General features: G+C 36.8%; 1 protein-coding gene across 3 annotated transcripts in view; it reads left to right on the top strand.

Annotated features, from left to right (window-relative positions):
- LOC5579849 (hormone receptor 4) overlaps window positions 1-14,105 on the top strand; it is a 517,480-nt gene that overhangs the window by 219,620 nt on the left and 283,755 nt on the right. Inside the window, exon 3 of one of the 3 annotated variants that reach the window (XM_021854336.1) lies at window positions 7,683-7,728. The exons of the other annotated variants lie outside the window; for them this stretch is intronic. The gene's annotated coding sequence lies outside the window, so the exon portion shown is untranslated. The remainder of the gene's footprint in view (window positions 1-7,682; window positions 7,729-14,105) is intronic. 3 annotated transcript variants of the gene reach the window in all.

Here is a 14,105-nt window from a genome sequence, read left to right as displayed (position 1 = left end):
TACCATGTACAAAACGCTGATAACACCGGTTGTCCTCTACGGGCATGGGACGTGGACAATGTTCAAAAAGGACCTGCAAGCGATAGGAGTTTTTGAACGACGTGTTCTTAGGACGATCTTTGGCGGAGTATGGGAGAACGGCGTATGGAGGAGAAGAATTAACTACGAACTTGCGCATTTCTACGGCGAACCCAGTATCCAGAAAGTCGCCAAAGCTGGAAGGGTACGATGGGCGGGACACGTTATGAGAATGCCGAACAACAATCCCGCAGAAATGGTGTTCCGACCGGTACAAGACGAGGAGCGCAACGAGCTAGATGGTTTGACCAAGTGGAGCAGCATCTTGGAAGCGTGGGGCGATCGAGAAACTGGAGGATAGCAGCCATGGACCGAGTTAGTTGGCGTAACATTTTGGCGCAGGTCATGTCTTGAAGGACGTAGAGCCAGCAAAAGTAAGTAATATAGTTCCTACTTTCAAGACACTTAGTCGCTACCATCCCTGCTACTAGTGCCAGTGGTATGAGTTAATCTTCGTCTAGATTTTTCTCGGCTGCACCACTAAAATAAGAAACTACTGCTCTCTCGGTATACTATTTCGTAATAGGTGTAACCCCCAAGGCAGACAGCCTCTCCAGACTGAAAAATCTAATGTCGCGCGCCGTTAATGAATCAGCTTCGTGCACTCTGCCACCCACTTATGTGGTGGGTGATCTTGGCTGCTGCAGTAGCGGTGCACAGTGGGATGGAGTTAGGGAAATAAAATGCACTCAGATTCTTTACAGAAGAGTTGTAGAAAATACTCTTCCACCATCAACAACGTGATTGCATTCAGTGCTGCATACCACTTGGCCTCACAAAATTTGGCTCGAAAACCAAGATCTTGCAAAACGAGATTTCTCCCGCCGAAAAGAAATATTTCGAATGTCAACTATCAAGTCCGCCGTTGTCGTTGGTTGGCGGCACGAAAACGTCAACTGGTTTTCGTGGTTCGATTTTCCTCCTGCTGGCGACGGCGACGAGTTGTCCGAACCTTAACAATCACTGTCGCACCCAAATGCAAACGCAGCTAGGCTAGCATACATACAGTATCAGGCAATACATTCGGAACTTTTTTGATTTTCCATACAAAATGTTCAGCTATGGAGGGTTTTACGTAAGTTTTTTTAGGATTGGATTCAATGAAACTGTTTGCAGCACGTATAACTTGAATTATAACATATAGGGGGAGATCCCCCAGTGCCGGACAGCACACCCGGACAAAGCCGAAACATTGAGAAATCATGGTCCAATCAAGATGGTGTATTAGTAGAAAAGAAAGCTATTATGTAGACTAATGATTGCGTAGAATAGCACATCCTTGAAATATGCATGCCTTTTTAAAAAAGTAGAAAAGTTTGAAAATCTTTAAAATATTGACGTATCTACTTAATTCTGAGCCAATTTAGTAAATATTTTGAATATGAAAAAATACTTTGGATCCCGCAAGCATGATCGAACATAATCCTAATTTGATAGTATGAATGTATTTTGTACCTTAATTGAACTAAATATGGATAAATTACAATTTTGGTTAAGCACCTGTCCCTCAGTTTCGGACAGCTTGATTTGTTATATGATATCTTTGTAATTATTGCATCAGTGTCTCAGAATACTTTCATTTTTCATGGGTTCCGTCGATCATGGTATCAAATATGCAATAAAATTAAGAATAATGAACATTCAGAACAACATCGTAAAATGTGCTATTTTTCATCATATATGAAAGAGGTTTTTGATAGGCATCTTGCAAACTAATAAAAACTCAAATTATTCGTGTAAATGTAGCAAATGCATTGAATTGGTAATTATAAACTATTCCTATAGTGTACACATTCGATGATGTTCAAATTTACAGAATTCGAGGCATTTCCAGATCTTGTCCGGTATTGGGTGCCACCTTTCGTGATCGATCAATTTGGTACTAAAACTCATCATCAAAATGCAACATCAAAATTCATATTTATATTTTCAAATTTATTTTTGTACACTGTAAAAATGATAATATTTATCATAAATGAGTAACACGAGCCCATAAAATCAATATTTTTCGAATTATGAATTTAGTGGCTTAAGTGTCCGGTACTGGGGGTTCTCCCCCTATTTTTCACTAATTCATCCTTTCACGAGTTTAAAAACAATAATTAAACCATTATTTTTAAACAAATTTTAATAATTGGTAATACTAAAATAATTGAAATAATATTGATAGTTTTTTCAGCAAAGTTGTACATTTAGATAAGATGAACATATTTGCTGAAAACATTTTTTGAGTAGGTCATTCATACTTTAAGATTAATCGTTTATAATGTTCGTCAAAAATATTACTTTATTGAAATAGTTATTACTTTTGAACTAGTGAATAGGAAAATTAATCATAACTATATGTAGAAGTTATGTCAGACGGGCTTTGAAAATTTAATTTAAATCGGTTCATTTATAACTGAGGCTTAGTCCACCAAAATTGACCATTTTGTATGGAAATTCGAAAAATTGTCAAATGTATTGTCCAACACTGTATGTATGTGGTGCATCGTGACGGACCGGAGCACGGATGTCGGCGCGGACCGGTTGCAACACCTTCGAGTAGCACCGGGTGATTGTGAATCGAAAAACGTGACCGTCATCCCTCGTCTGATGTGAGTGTAAGTAATGGGAAATTCATTTGGCCGGACGATATGAAAATTGTTTACGTCTCGAAAAATGGTGCAATGGGTGAGGCAATTTATGTCTTTGATTGCTGCTAGAGAGCGGGATCTAGGAGTGAACGTTTGTGAGGAGTTTGAAATGCTGAACTGCTTTGTTATAATTAAACTACTCCACAAAGCTTATTTTACAGAAATTTCTGTTAAAGAATTTCTTAGAGAATTCGTCCATACATTTTTTGAGTATTGTTCGTGACATTACGCCAGGTGTTACCCTAAGTACGTCTTGATGGTTTTCTCCAGGAATTTAATCAGTAGTTGATTCATGCATTTGCCCAAAATTTCATTCAGTTTTTCTCAGGTGTTTAAAAACACTTCAAAGGATTTCTTGTAGGATACTTCTAAGAATTCAACCTGGATTTTTTGTAATACCTGACGAATTCCATCCAGAATGATCGAATTCCATCCAGAAAAATCGTGCTCGATCGATTTGCATTAAATTTTGCACATATTTTTGGTATGGTAGAATTAGTGTTTTCCATAAAAAAAATTGATCATTTTGACTCAAGTATAACTTTTGAAAATGACCTATAAATTTTTGCATGCAACTTATTTGAAAAATTCCAACTCCGAAAATGTTGATTTTAGATAAATGTTCTATGAAGAAGTTGTAATAATGCGTTTGGACTATAAGAAAAAATGAACACTGAAAAAATATTTTATTTGTTTTCATTAAAAAATAAAACTTAATATTTAAATTACACAAAAACCCCATTTTTAATATTTTTTAAATTTTCACCAAAGAATCTTGGTAGTAAACAGATGTTTGGGACAAAGTTTCATAATGGAGAAATTTTTAGTAAAATAGTTTGTCTAGGAACAAATTTTGGACGATTCTGTAAATTTTGATTTTTTGTCAAAATAAATACGTTCTGACGATACAATAAGAATCTTGAAATCATTCTGAATCAAAATAGTGATATGGATAATTTCTCTAGAAGTACCCATTTTCGAATTAAATCGAGTGTAATGCAAAAATTATTATTTCTACATTAAAATAGGCCATTTTCATTAGTTATTCGCGATTCTCCATCAAGAAAAATAAGTTAGTGGAAAGAAATATGGTCTTTACTCTCGAAAACGTACTATTATTGTTGGAGAAACGCGAATAACTAATAAAAATGACCTTTAATAATATTTTTTTGCGTTTAATTCTATATAGTACGGAAATGGCTACTTCTAGAAAAATTATTCATATAATCATTATTGGTTAGAATCATTTCAAGATTCTTACTGTATCATCAGAACGTATTTATTTTGACAAAAAAAAAACAAAATTTTGAAAATCGACCAAAAATTGTTTTTAGAATAACCTTTTTATTAAAAATTTCACCATAATGAAACTTTGTCCCAAACATCTGTTTACTATCAAGATCATATGGTGAAAATTAAAAAATATCAAAAATGGTGTTTTTGTGTAATTTAAAAGTTTTATCTTTGATATTTTTATGAAAATAAATAAAATATTTTTTCAGTGGATTGTCCGACATTTCCCCGAAAACCATTTCCTTGAATGAATTTTTCCCGAAGGATTTTCTCCCGAAAACCATTTCCCCGAATAAACTGTTTCCCCGAATGTACCATTTCCCCGATATTTTTTTCCAAAGACAATTTTTCATTTTTTTTTTGTATTATCGGTGTAATAGACTATATTCAGCAAGTTTGATAATCGTTTCGAACGAATGATTCTCTTATGAATGATTTGAACCGAAAAATGTGATATTTGGATTGGAAATCGATGACATGACGATGACGATGCTTTCAAAAATATGTTAGAAATGAAGTTCGGTGCTCAAACTTTATAAATTTTAAATCGTAATAAAAATGCATAAAATGTAAAAGGTAGGTTTTGAAAGAATATTTAAGAGATGAACATTAAACGACATTAACGTTTGTCCGAACATAATTCATCTGAATCACATCTGGCTGAACTGACAACGGCAAAGTTATAAAATAAAGTTTGACTGATTGAAAACAGTTTGCAGGATTCAATGACGAGATACAAATGAGATGTAGTTTCTGTTCCTTAAAACATAAGTAGATGTTTCTTTTTTTTTAACTACATTTTATAACGTAAAAATGGATTGTTTTCAATTTTATAAATATCCCTTCTTTATAACATAGATTGTTCTCCATTATATTACTACTCCAATAATTGTTGGCTTAAAAATAGTTGATAAGTTTTAAGCTAATTTTGCCTTCTTATCATCGTAGGCAGTTCTTTGAAGCTGGTGTATTGATATTGTTCTGATTGCATCTGCTACTCTGCCGTGAATCGCAAGTCTGTAAAAGTAGGCATTGAGAAAATAGGTTGTGAAGTACAAAGATTCAAAAAAATCCAGAGGATTGGAACACGTTCAAATCTCAATGAAACTTTCATAATTTGCTTTTCACTACAATATTTTTCCGAGAAAAATATAGAGATGATCAAATCACGGTTCTTTTTTGTGTTACGAACGTTTAATACTTGGTCTAATCGACTACAACGTAATCACAGGCTTTACCTTCTAACCATTATTGTGCTACAATTATTCTTAGACCCTTTTGTCAGAAATAACACCATTGTTAATTGTAATTTTGTTTGTTTTACCTTTCAATCGGTGCAACTTAGAAACAACATGCAATTAAACTTACACTAGTAAACTATGGAAAAAACATACTTAAGCCACTCTGGTAAGTTAAATCAGTTGTAAACATTTCATATTATAACTATGGTATCTATTTTATACTTATGAAGAACAGTTTGGTCAACTTTTTGAGCGTTTTTGTAGTTTTTTTTTCAGTACTTTTACGTAATTTTAATATGGTTTATATTAGAATTTTGAGTCAAAAACATCAAATCAAGATTTCTCGAGATTCCTCCTAGGGATATAAGGAATCGAGCCATGTAATCAGATTTGATGGACAATTTGGTTGCATAATAACGGTCTGTCGGGGCACCGTGTAAAAGTAACTGATCTCAAGATAGATAACAGGCGTTTATGGGTTTAGCAGCTTCTAAGTAGGGCATAAAGATCATCATTGAGATCCTGAGGTAGCTTATGGATTCTCTACAACTTTCTTCTTGAGATGCTTGAATATTTATATTAAGATTCATGGCAAATTCTTGATAAAATCTTTGCTGGAATCTTTACTGGAATCGATGCAATAAATTTACCATTTATTTGAAAATTCTTCGAAAAATCACTGAAAAGGAAGGAAGTGTTTGGATTTCTAATTTTCAGTGGATTATGTAAAATACATTTGGCTGTTTTTTTCTTGAAATTTTTAGTAGATTTGTAGCCGTTAGTGAATTTTTGGAAGATCTTAGTGGTGTCCGACCCGAATTCTGTGCAGATTCATCGACAATTATTGTTTGACGGATTTCTGAAGATACTGATACTAATTATTGGTAATGTTTTGTTTTTACTAGCTTGACTGGTCATTTGACTTATTCATCCTTAAGAGCTACCAGACAAAATTTTGTATGGATTTATGCATATACTAGTGGTCCCGGCAAACTTCGTCTTGCCATCAAGTAGGCTGTCGAAAAATGACATGCAATCTCCCATACAAAATGATACATAAGTTTTCTCCCGCTTGAACAACTATTCCGATGACTTTCCTAAACTTTTTCTACGCACGAACACGTCGGAACCTTGGGCAAATACAACAGTAAAAGAATTGTGAAAATCCGTTGAACCGTTCTTATGCCATTTCGTGACATACAAACACCATTCCATTTTTATTCATATAGATATAGCGAACTCTACCGCCCATTCACAGCTTTCAGTTTGGTGAGATTCTTTATGAATTCATTGCTTAGATTGTAGTTAGGTATATTTTTGTTCAGTTCTTTCTGATATTTTTGTAAATCTTCAACAGATTGTATTTATGACAAGTATTGTATTTATGTCAATTTTATTTTGTATTTATGTCAAGTTAGTAGCTACTGCAAACTATATTTAACTACATTTAACTCTCCCTTACTCGATATTCCATATCTCGATATCGAGTTAGAGAACCATAATAAAAGTTGGTTTTCATGGCTAACTCGATGGTCCCTTGGAACGCAGTTGCACTGCTTTTGTGTTCTGTAACTCGATACCTCCCTAACTCGATGGTCCCTTCAATATCGAGTAAGGGAGAGATGACTGTATATTAAAAGTACTATCGAGTTAGGAAGGCATCGAATTACAGAACACAAAACCAGTGCAACTGCGATTCTAGGGACCATCGAATAAGCCATGAAAACCAACTTATACTATGGTTCTCTAACACGATATCGAGATACGAAATATCGAGTAAGGGAGAGTTGACTGTAGTAAGATTCATAGACAAACAATCCATATTTGTACTTTTCACTGCACTCGATGTGTGAACATAGGCATCTTCGGATGACCAAATTTTTTTTTTTTAAGTTACTGATCGGCGGGTTCAGCTCGTAATTCGCAACTACATAATCAATTTAAAAAAGACTCAATAATCAACAATCTTTTTTTTGTTTTATTTTATCTTTACATTTAAAACAGTCTGAGTAGTGTTTGATCCTTCGACCTGGTTGCTTGCTCCTGTGGGGCGAGCAACGAACACTTGTTCGGCATTCAATGCTTTTGTCGAGTAATATCGCAAATCCGGTTAGGCGCATTCATTTCAAATTATATTTATCGTTTACCAAAACGAATCCTTTACCCAAACCTTTCCCATATCCAAACTCCCAGTGTCTACTTGTGCAGAGGACTCCTCGGCTTCCATAAAGCAAGTAACACGTCAACATTTCCATCCCATCCCTAAATTGACAACAAGTTTAAGATCTTCAGTATCTACTACAAAAGTTTGAACATGATGATATGTAAACGGGTGCTAGTTTGAATAGACCAATTGTAGAGTCAGATTTTCTCTCAAACGCTGATAAACCAATTTAAATTAATTTCCAATTTATTCTCCATTCTCATTTTCCAGGTACCCATCGCACACTCAGTATGACAATTTCTAGCACTTCCACCCGGTAAGTCCCTCGCTTTTTCGCTCACTGTACTCATGTACTAACGATCCCGACCCACAAACGACATCCAATATTTCCATTTGCATTAGCATAAAAACCATTTTCATTATACAAGCCCACTACTACTGCATATACCCATCCATCGTCGCGAGCAAAGCGGGCGCAAAAAGCGTCTGTGTGTCATTGAAAAATCTAGCAAACTAGTCCAAAAGGGGATTGAACTCGAGCAATAATGGTTGGCGGCGGCGGTGGTGGTGGCTCTCGACTTGATGATGCCACCACGATGGGCTTGAATTGTTGTTTGGCTTGGCAGAGCCACCCCACAAGCTCACCGGGGGGAGGCACTGTGATCCAAAAAAGGACAAAATGGCCAGAACCGTAGTTCAATAGTAAAGTTTTGATACCTGTTGGGAAATTTCATGATCTTATAAACGCTTCAAATGTATTAGTTTGTAGTTTAACATAATTTTCAACAAGCTTGAAAAATTAACTTGTATTGAAACAAGTGTTTCAAATCAATTATTATTGATTGCTTCACAAAAAAGAAAGATTTTCGAAGACTTTTGTGCAACAACGAATTATTGTGCACAGTGTTTAAGTCGACTTTGACTAACTTTCAAGATTATCATCATTATAATTTTCAAAAAGTTTGAGAATTCAAATTATCTAGCAGAATTTTGATTTCTTAAAAAAACATGAAATAGAACATTATGGCTTGGTGTAGGTTTTGCGAATAAATAGATTTTAGCCGACATTTGTTCTTTAACGCATTACTGTGCTCAGTGTTTGGGCCGACTTTGTCTAACTTTCAGGCTTCCTCACTCCGGAAACGCTGAGGAATAAGGATCATTCGAAACTAGAACTCCTCTGGACAATGGTTGCGCTGTTACCGTTGTTGGAGAAATTTCTCAGTACAAATACTATAACGCAGGGCTGGTAGCATGTCTCTGTTTAGAGATTTGGTCACTATTTTAATGCAAGTCTCTCAAAAGTATGCATTTCAATGGAAAATCTCTAATATCCAAAATAGGATTTTTTTTCAGTTTTCTGCTTGTAATAAATCCTAATTCCAAATTTTAGAGGCTCCAATGATGCTCTCAGAGACTAGAACTCGACAATTGCATAATAATATTTCTCTCTATTAAAGAGGTTCGTTGGCTGATTTGTTTCTAGCTATTAAAAAGATATCAATTGAAAAATATATTTTTTAGAAATCCTTCTAGATTTTTCGACTTTCGATGATATCATACAATCACTGCAAAGTATTACTTATCTCCAAAATCATTTAACATCTTTTACTGTGCCATCAAAACCGGTCATGTTTCCCGGCTGTACTCACGGCTCAGTGGTAATTGGCAACGAAACTGAAAGTTTGCCGGACAACACCATCATCGTCGTCGTCGTCGTCGTCGTGAAAATAAAACAAAAATCTGAATTCCAACCTGACCCACATTGCGGTCATTGAATCCATGCCGCCTCTTACGTCGCTCAACAGAAACCCCACAAAGAGAGTTGGTGTTATGTACATAGTGCCCTCCTCATCTGCCACAATGACTGCCAAATCTCCCCAACATCGAAGTGCGTACCCAATTATTCACGGCTCGGGTAAAGCTCTCGTGACTCTCAAAATATATATCGAACAACGAAAAACAGCTAACACATCTCAAAGCTGTCTTCGTAGACAAACAAACGTAATACTTACTGCACAGAACCATCATCTGGTGGCAATGTTGAACGAAATATGATTATGAGCAACAATTCCTGTAGGAGCCCGAGGAGGAAAGAATAACTCGCAATAAATTATGCATACCATATTTTGGTATCATACCATAATTAGGTATTGTTCAGTTGTCAATACCTCATTTTGGTATTATAAAGGTATTTGAAAAAAATGTTGAGGACTGCTGGAGCTATTGAATTATTATTGAAAAAAATCAGCCTTATATGAAAATCCATCAAGTATTATTTAGATATTACAATACCTGATCTAATTATCAGCTTGGTATTATGCAATGCAGAATATGCAGAATATGCAAAAGGTATTATTTGAGGTATTTTACCTCTTATGCAGGGCTCATTCATACCTCATTCAGGTTGTAAGTATTGGAAATTATCTGGTATGGAATACCTCAATTTGGTATCCAGTAGTTATTTTCTTCTGCTCGGGAGGCGTTAGTGTGAAACGTCAAACACGAAGGAAAACGCGCGCGCCTCTGGTTGTGAGTTATGCGATACTTTTTCTTCTTATTGGCATTACATCCTCACTGGGACCGAGTCTGCTTCTGAGCTTAGTGTTCTCATCAGCACTTCCACAGTAATTACCTTTCGTTGCCAAAGTTGCCATTTTCGCATTCGTATATAGTGTGGAAAGTACGATTATATTCTAAGCCCAGGGAAGTCAAGGAAATTTCCATTACGAAAAGATCCTGGACCGACCGGGAATCCAACCCAGACACCTTCAGCTTGGCTTTGCTGTGCAGCCGCGGGCTCTAACCACTCGGCTAAAGAAAAGTTATGGAACACAGGATGTTCAAAATGATGATTCAAAGCATGGTAGATGGAAAATTCATCAGTGTTACGTCTATTTATCTGTGCTGTGCCTGAAACTCGGGTGGGGAATTACCCGGGTCGATTTCAAGAGTACGCTTTAAGCCGCGGTCATGATGAATGGCTCTTTGGTTTTTCTGCAGCCTCGAGAAAGGCGGCAGAGCATGGTGGGATGGATGGATGTGACAACCACCGGCAACCATCATCGTGGCGTGGGGAAAGCCATGAAAATCTCCCGAAAAAAAGGCTTAACTACATCTACATCGGCATTTAGCGAACGTTGACCCGGTGACGCGCCGCCGGCTGTTGTCGTCGTCGTTGATGTGGAGTGGAAAAAGCTTCAAAAGCTTACGTAAAGTCCTGCGAATTGGCGCGATTGTGGCACGGTGTGTCAGTTGGTGGTGTGTTTCAAAAATTTTCGAGAGGAGAATAAGCGATTAGTTTCTAAATTGATAGTTTTTAGAAGTCATTATCTTTTTTTTTTTCTTGAATTTGAGAATCTAAAAAAAAGATACATACATAGAAGAATGACCGACATTATGTTACGCCCGCTCTAATCAGTCTAGTCGTGGAGAATCTAGCTTACTTGGATCGCAGACCAATGCTTTTTTGGTCTACACGCCATCAGTTTTGAAGCGAAGATGTAGTCCGCATCATCCCTCCTTACCAGAGTTGCTTGCTGTCACTATCAACGCTTGAAATTTGCTGATTTCTACAGGCCGACTGCGATACAATTCGGATCATTTCATATCACATCAACATCATGCTGTCTACTCCATCACCTGAGCATTGATGGCGATGGACTATGGATATCACTGATGGGTCAAGTTTAGCCTTCAATTATGCAAATAAAATGGCAATTTATCAGTACGATATTCTTGATAGTGCTGCAGACGGATTGAAAGTGTGTGTTGGTCACTGAAAAACATTAATAGCGTGGATAATTACCACGCGATCACTTATTCTTCAGTGATTGTGATCTAGAGTGCGATGTCGCATCACCGCTGTTGATTGTCAGATCAAAGTGATGTTGATAGTTCGCAACTGATATTGATAGTTTAGTCCATCAGCCATCAGCTGATATAACTGATATTGTGCAACTCTGCTCCTTACCACATTGAACAGTAATTCTACCAAAACTAAGTACATCGTTGGAGGTAGAGATAGAGGAATGCCTATAGGTGTTTAAAGTTGTTAAAGATTTTAGTTATCTTTGATACTTGTGCTGGTTACTTAGTGCGAATGTCGGACGAAAAAATTGAAAGAATAATATTCAGCAGGGAACCAGGCAGGCTACTTCGTGGAAGACTATGAATACGCTGGCTGTAATGGAAGACGACCTGTCGACCCTATAATTCTAGGGCAACTGGAGAAGTATCTCTCAAGACCTACAATATACCCAGCATTCCGTAACGTTACGCTGTAGTCATCATGGCAAGAGGTAGGTACATTACCTGCGTGGTGTTGTCTTCGTATATCCATGAATCGACGGCAGTAGAATATAACGTGCTCCGATGGCTCCACGATGTTTTTATAGACTTGACTAAGTGAAGACTCTGTGCGTCCGTATTTATGCAAATATTGTTGGGATTATCCGTAGGTTTATCTGAATTATCTGGGCACATTAGGGATGAGCCGATAAATAATTAAACTTTCCTTTCTCCGAATTTTCTACCCCTGCTGTATTCTTGCCATCGTGTCACACCTTATTGTATTTCTTACATTTCTAAGTTCCTCTGCTGGTAGCATATCGCAGATGAAAAGACGGGGTTGGTGGTCTGATGACTACCGCTTCTGTTTCACAAGCAGAAGGTCATGGGTTCAATCCCAGGCCCGTCCCTTTCCACGTACTTTGTAGTTGTATATCTCTCACTTGCTTCTATCTTTCATTCTAAATCTATCACACTCAAACTATTCGTTCATAGCAAACACTAGAACCAGAGACGGACAAGAAACCGTTTCCCTAACGCTTCCATTCTTCCACGCGCATGCCTTTCCTTACGCCTGATACATAGGCAGTCTGCTAACCACAAAAGCAAACCTCTCTGCCATGCCTTTTCCCCCAATCCATACATTCCGCATGAACTGGCGTAGATACAGTCGGACTCCACGGTCTACAGTGGGCTAGTATAAGTACAACATCATTTCCTCCCCCTTCCCCACATTGGTCTGCATTCTGACGTGGCAGGCGCATTTATAGCCTGAAAATAGAAGATCACCAGCACTTATACACTGAGGGTGTCTGTAAGTCCCAAGCAGTCATTCGGTTGGTTCCTTGTGTAAGTGCAGCTGATCTGGCTATACTGGAGTAGCATACACGAGCGGCCAATCAAGCTCAAGCTCAAGCTCAATGTAGCATATCGCAGATGAAAATCATCTGCATCCGACGATATGATGCGATAGGCGTTCGCTACCCGTGTAACAATGAGCTGGAGTATATGTATTTATCAGCTTCCTTCAAAACTGCTTGACTCTGAACGCTGCAAAGCTGGAACTTCATATCTGAGCAATACTGAGAGCAACATAGACGATTCAACGATCGCCAGAAATCAACACAACAGGTATTGCTATACCAAACGATTTCATGCCTTAGACGGGGAGTGTACATTGTCTATGATCTAGTTAGTTAGTTGCCATTATTTGAGACGCTTTAATGTCTATGATGCTTCAGACTATCAATAAATCTGACTATCATCGCCAAATTCTGGACAGTGTTCGAGTGAAAGTAGTAGTCATAAGATAGATGAGCTCCCAGAACGTTCGCACGACTTATCAGTCTGAACTAAGCGTGATGGATTTCATTTAAGTCAAACCTCCATGAGGTCATATTAAAGAAACTAACTAATGAAGTAATAGATCAAACACATATGAGAAATTTGCTTGCGGGACCATAATAGTCAAGCCATATAGTAAGCCAGAATGGTTTCTAGCATGGTTACATGAGCTCATATCGAGTTGAGGAACATCGATTTATGGAATTTTTACTGTATTCGTACCGTTGATTTTAAATTCCTGAAGAAAATGTAGATCGTAAAATTAGCTGGTATAAACTTGACAAGGAAAATTAATATTATTAAACGTCTAGAACGAAATTGTCATGTAAGCATTTCAAAAATTATATATACAATATACTGCCCATAAAGGCATAACTGTCCCATATGGAAAAAGTAGGCATTGAGAAAATAACGCTCGAAGTTTGAAGCTTGCCTTCTCATACAAATGTTCATAATTTTCTAGTACATTGCCGCATGCCATATTCATTAAGCATAACCGCACAGAATGCTTATTTTGTTACTATTTATCACCAAAAAATATAAACTTGAACAACATTTTAGTTTTGTAGCTGGTATTGGAATTCAAAGTTCATATAAAGACTGTTATTCCTTTATTTTTCAATATGGGACTACACTAACTTCATATTTTTCCACAACATTTTCAAACAAAGTGTGTTTATTTTCATATGCATGGTAAAGTATATATTAAAGCATGAATGTTGCAATAGAAAAAAGGGTTGGTTCGAAAATCAATTTGGGACAGTTATGCTTTTATGGGCAGTATATATCATAAAAAGTCGTGTGATAGAAGAATGTCTTATGTATGTGTTTATCGAACAACAAGCTCAGATAAAAAAGTGTGGAAGAATTCAAATCCTCTTGGTTTATTTCGACAGGGTTTTTTTTTTAATTCACAGGGCTCATATTTTGCAACAATAAGTATTTTCTGTACAGTTCATATTGCTGCCGAGTTTCAAATAAATCGATCGATTAATACTCCTGTTGCCAATGAATCATCTAAATACCTGAAGTTCTATATTCTTACTATTGAAAATATGG

The sequence above is a fragment of the Aedes aegypti genome, chromosome 3 (assembly GCF_002204515.2).
Source record: "Aedes aegypti strain LVP_AGWG chromosome 3, AaegL5.0 Primary Assembly, whole genome shotgun sequence".
In the NCBI taxonomy this organism is placed as follows: Eukaryota; Metazoa; Arthropoda; class Insecta; order Diptera; family Culicidae; genus Aedes; species Aedes aegypti.
This window is presented reverse-complemented; position numbering and strand designations above follow the sequence as displayed.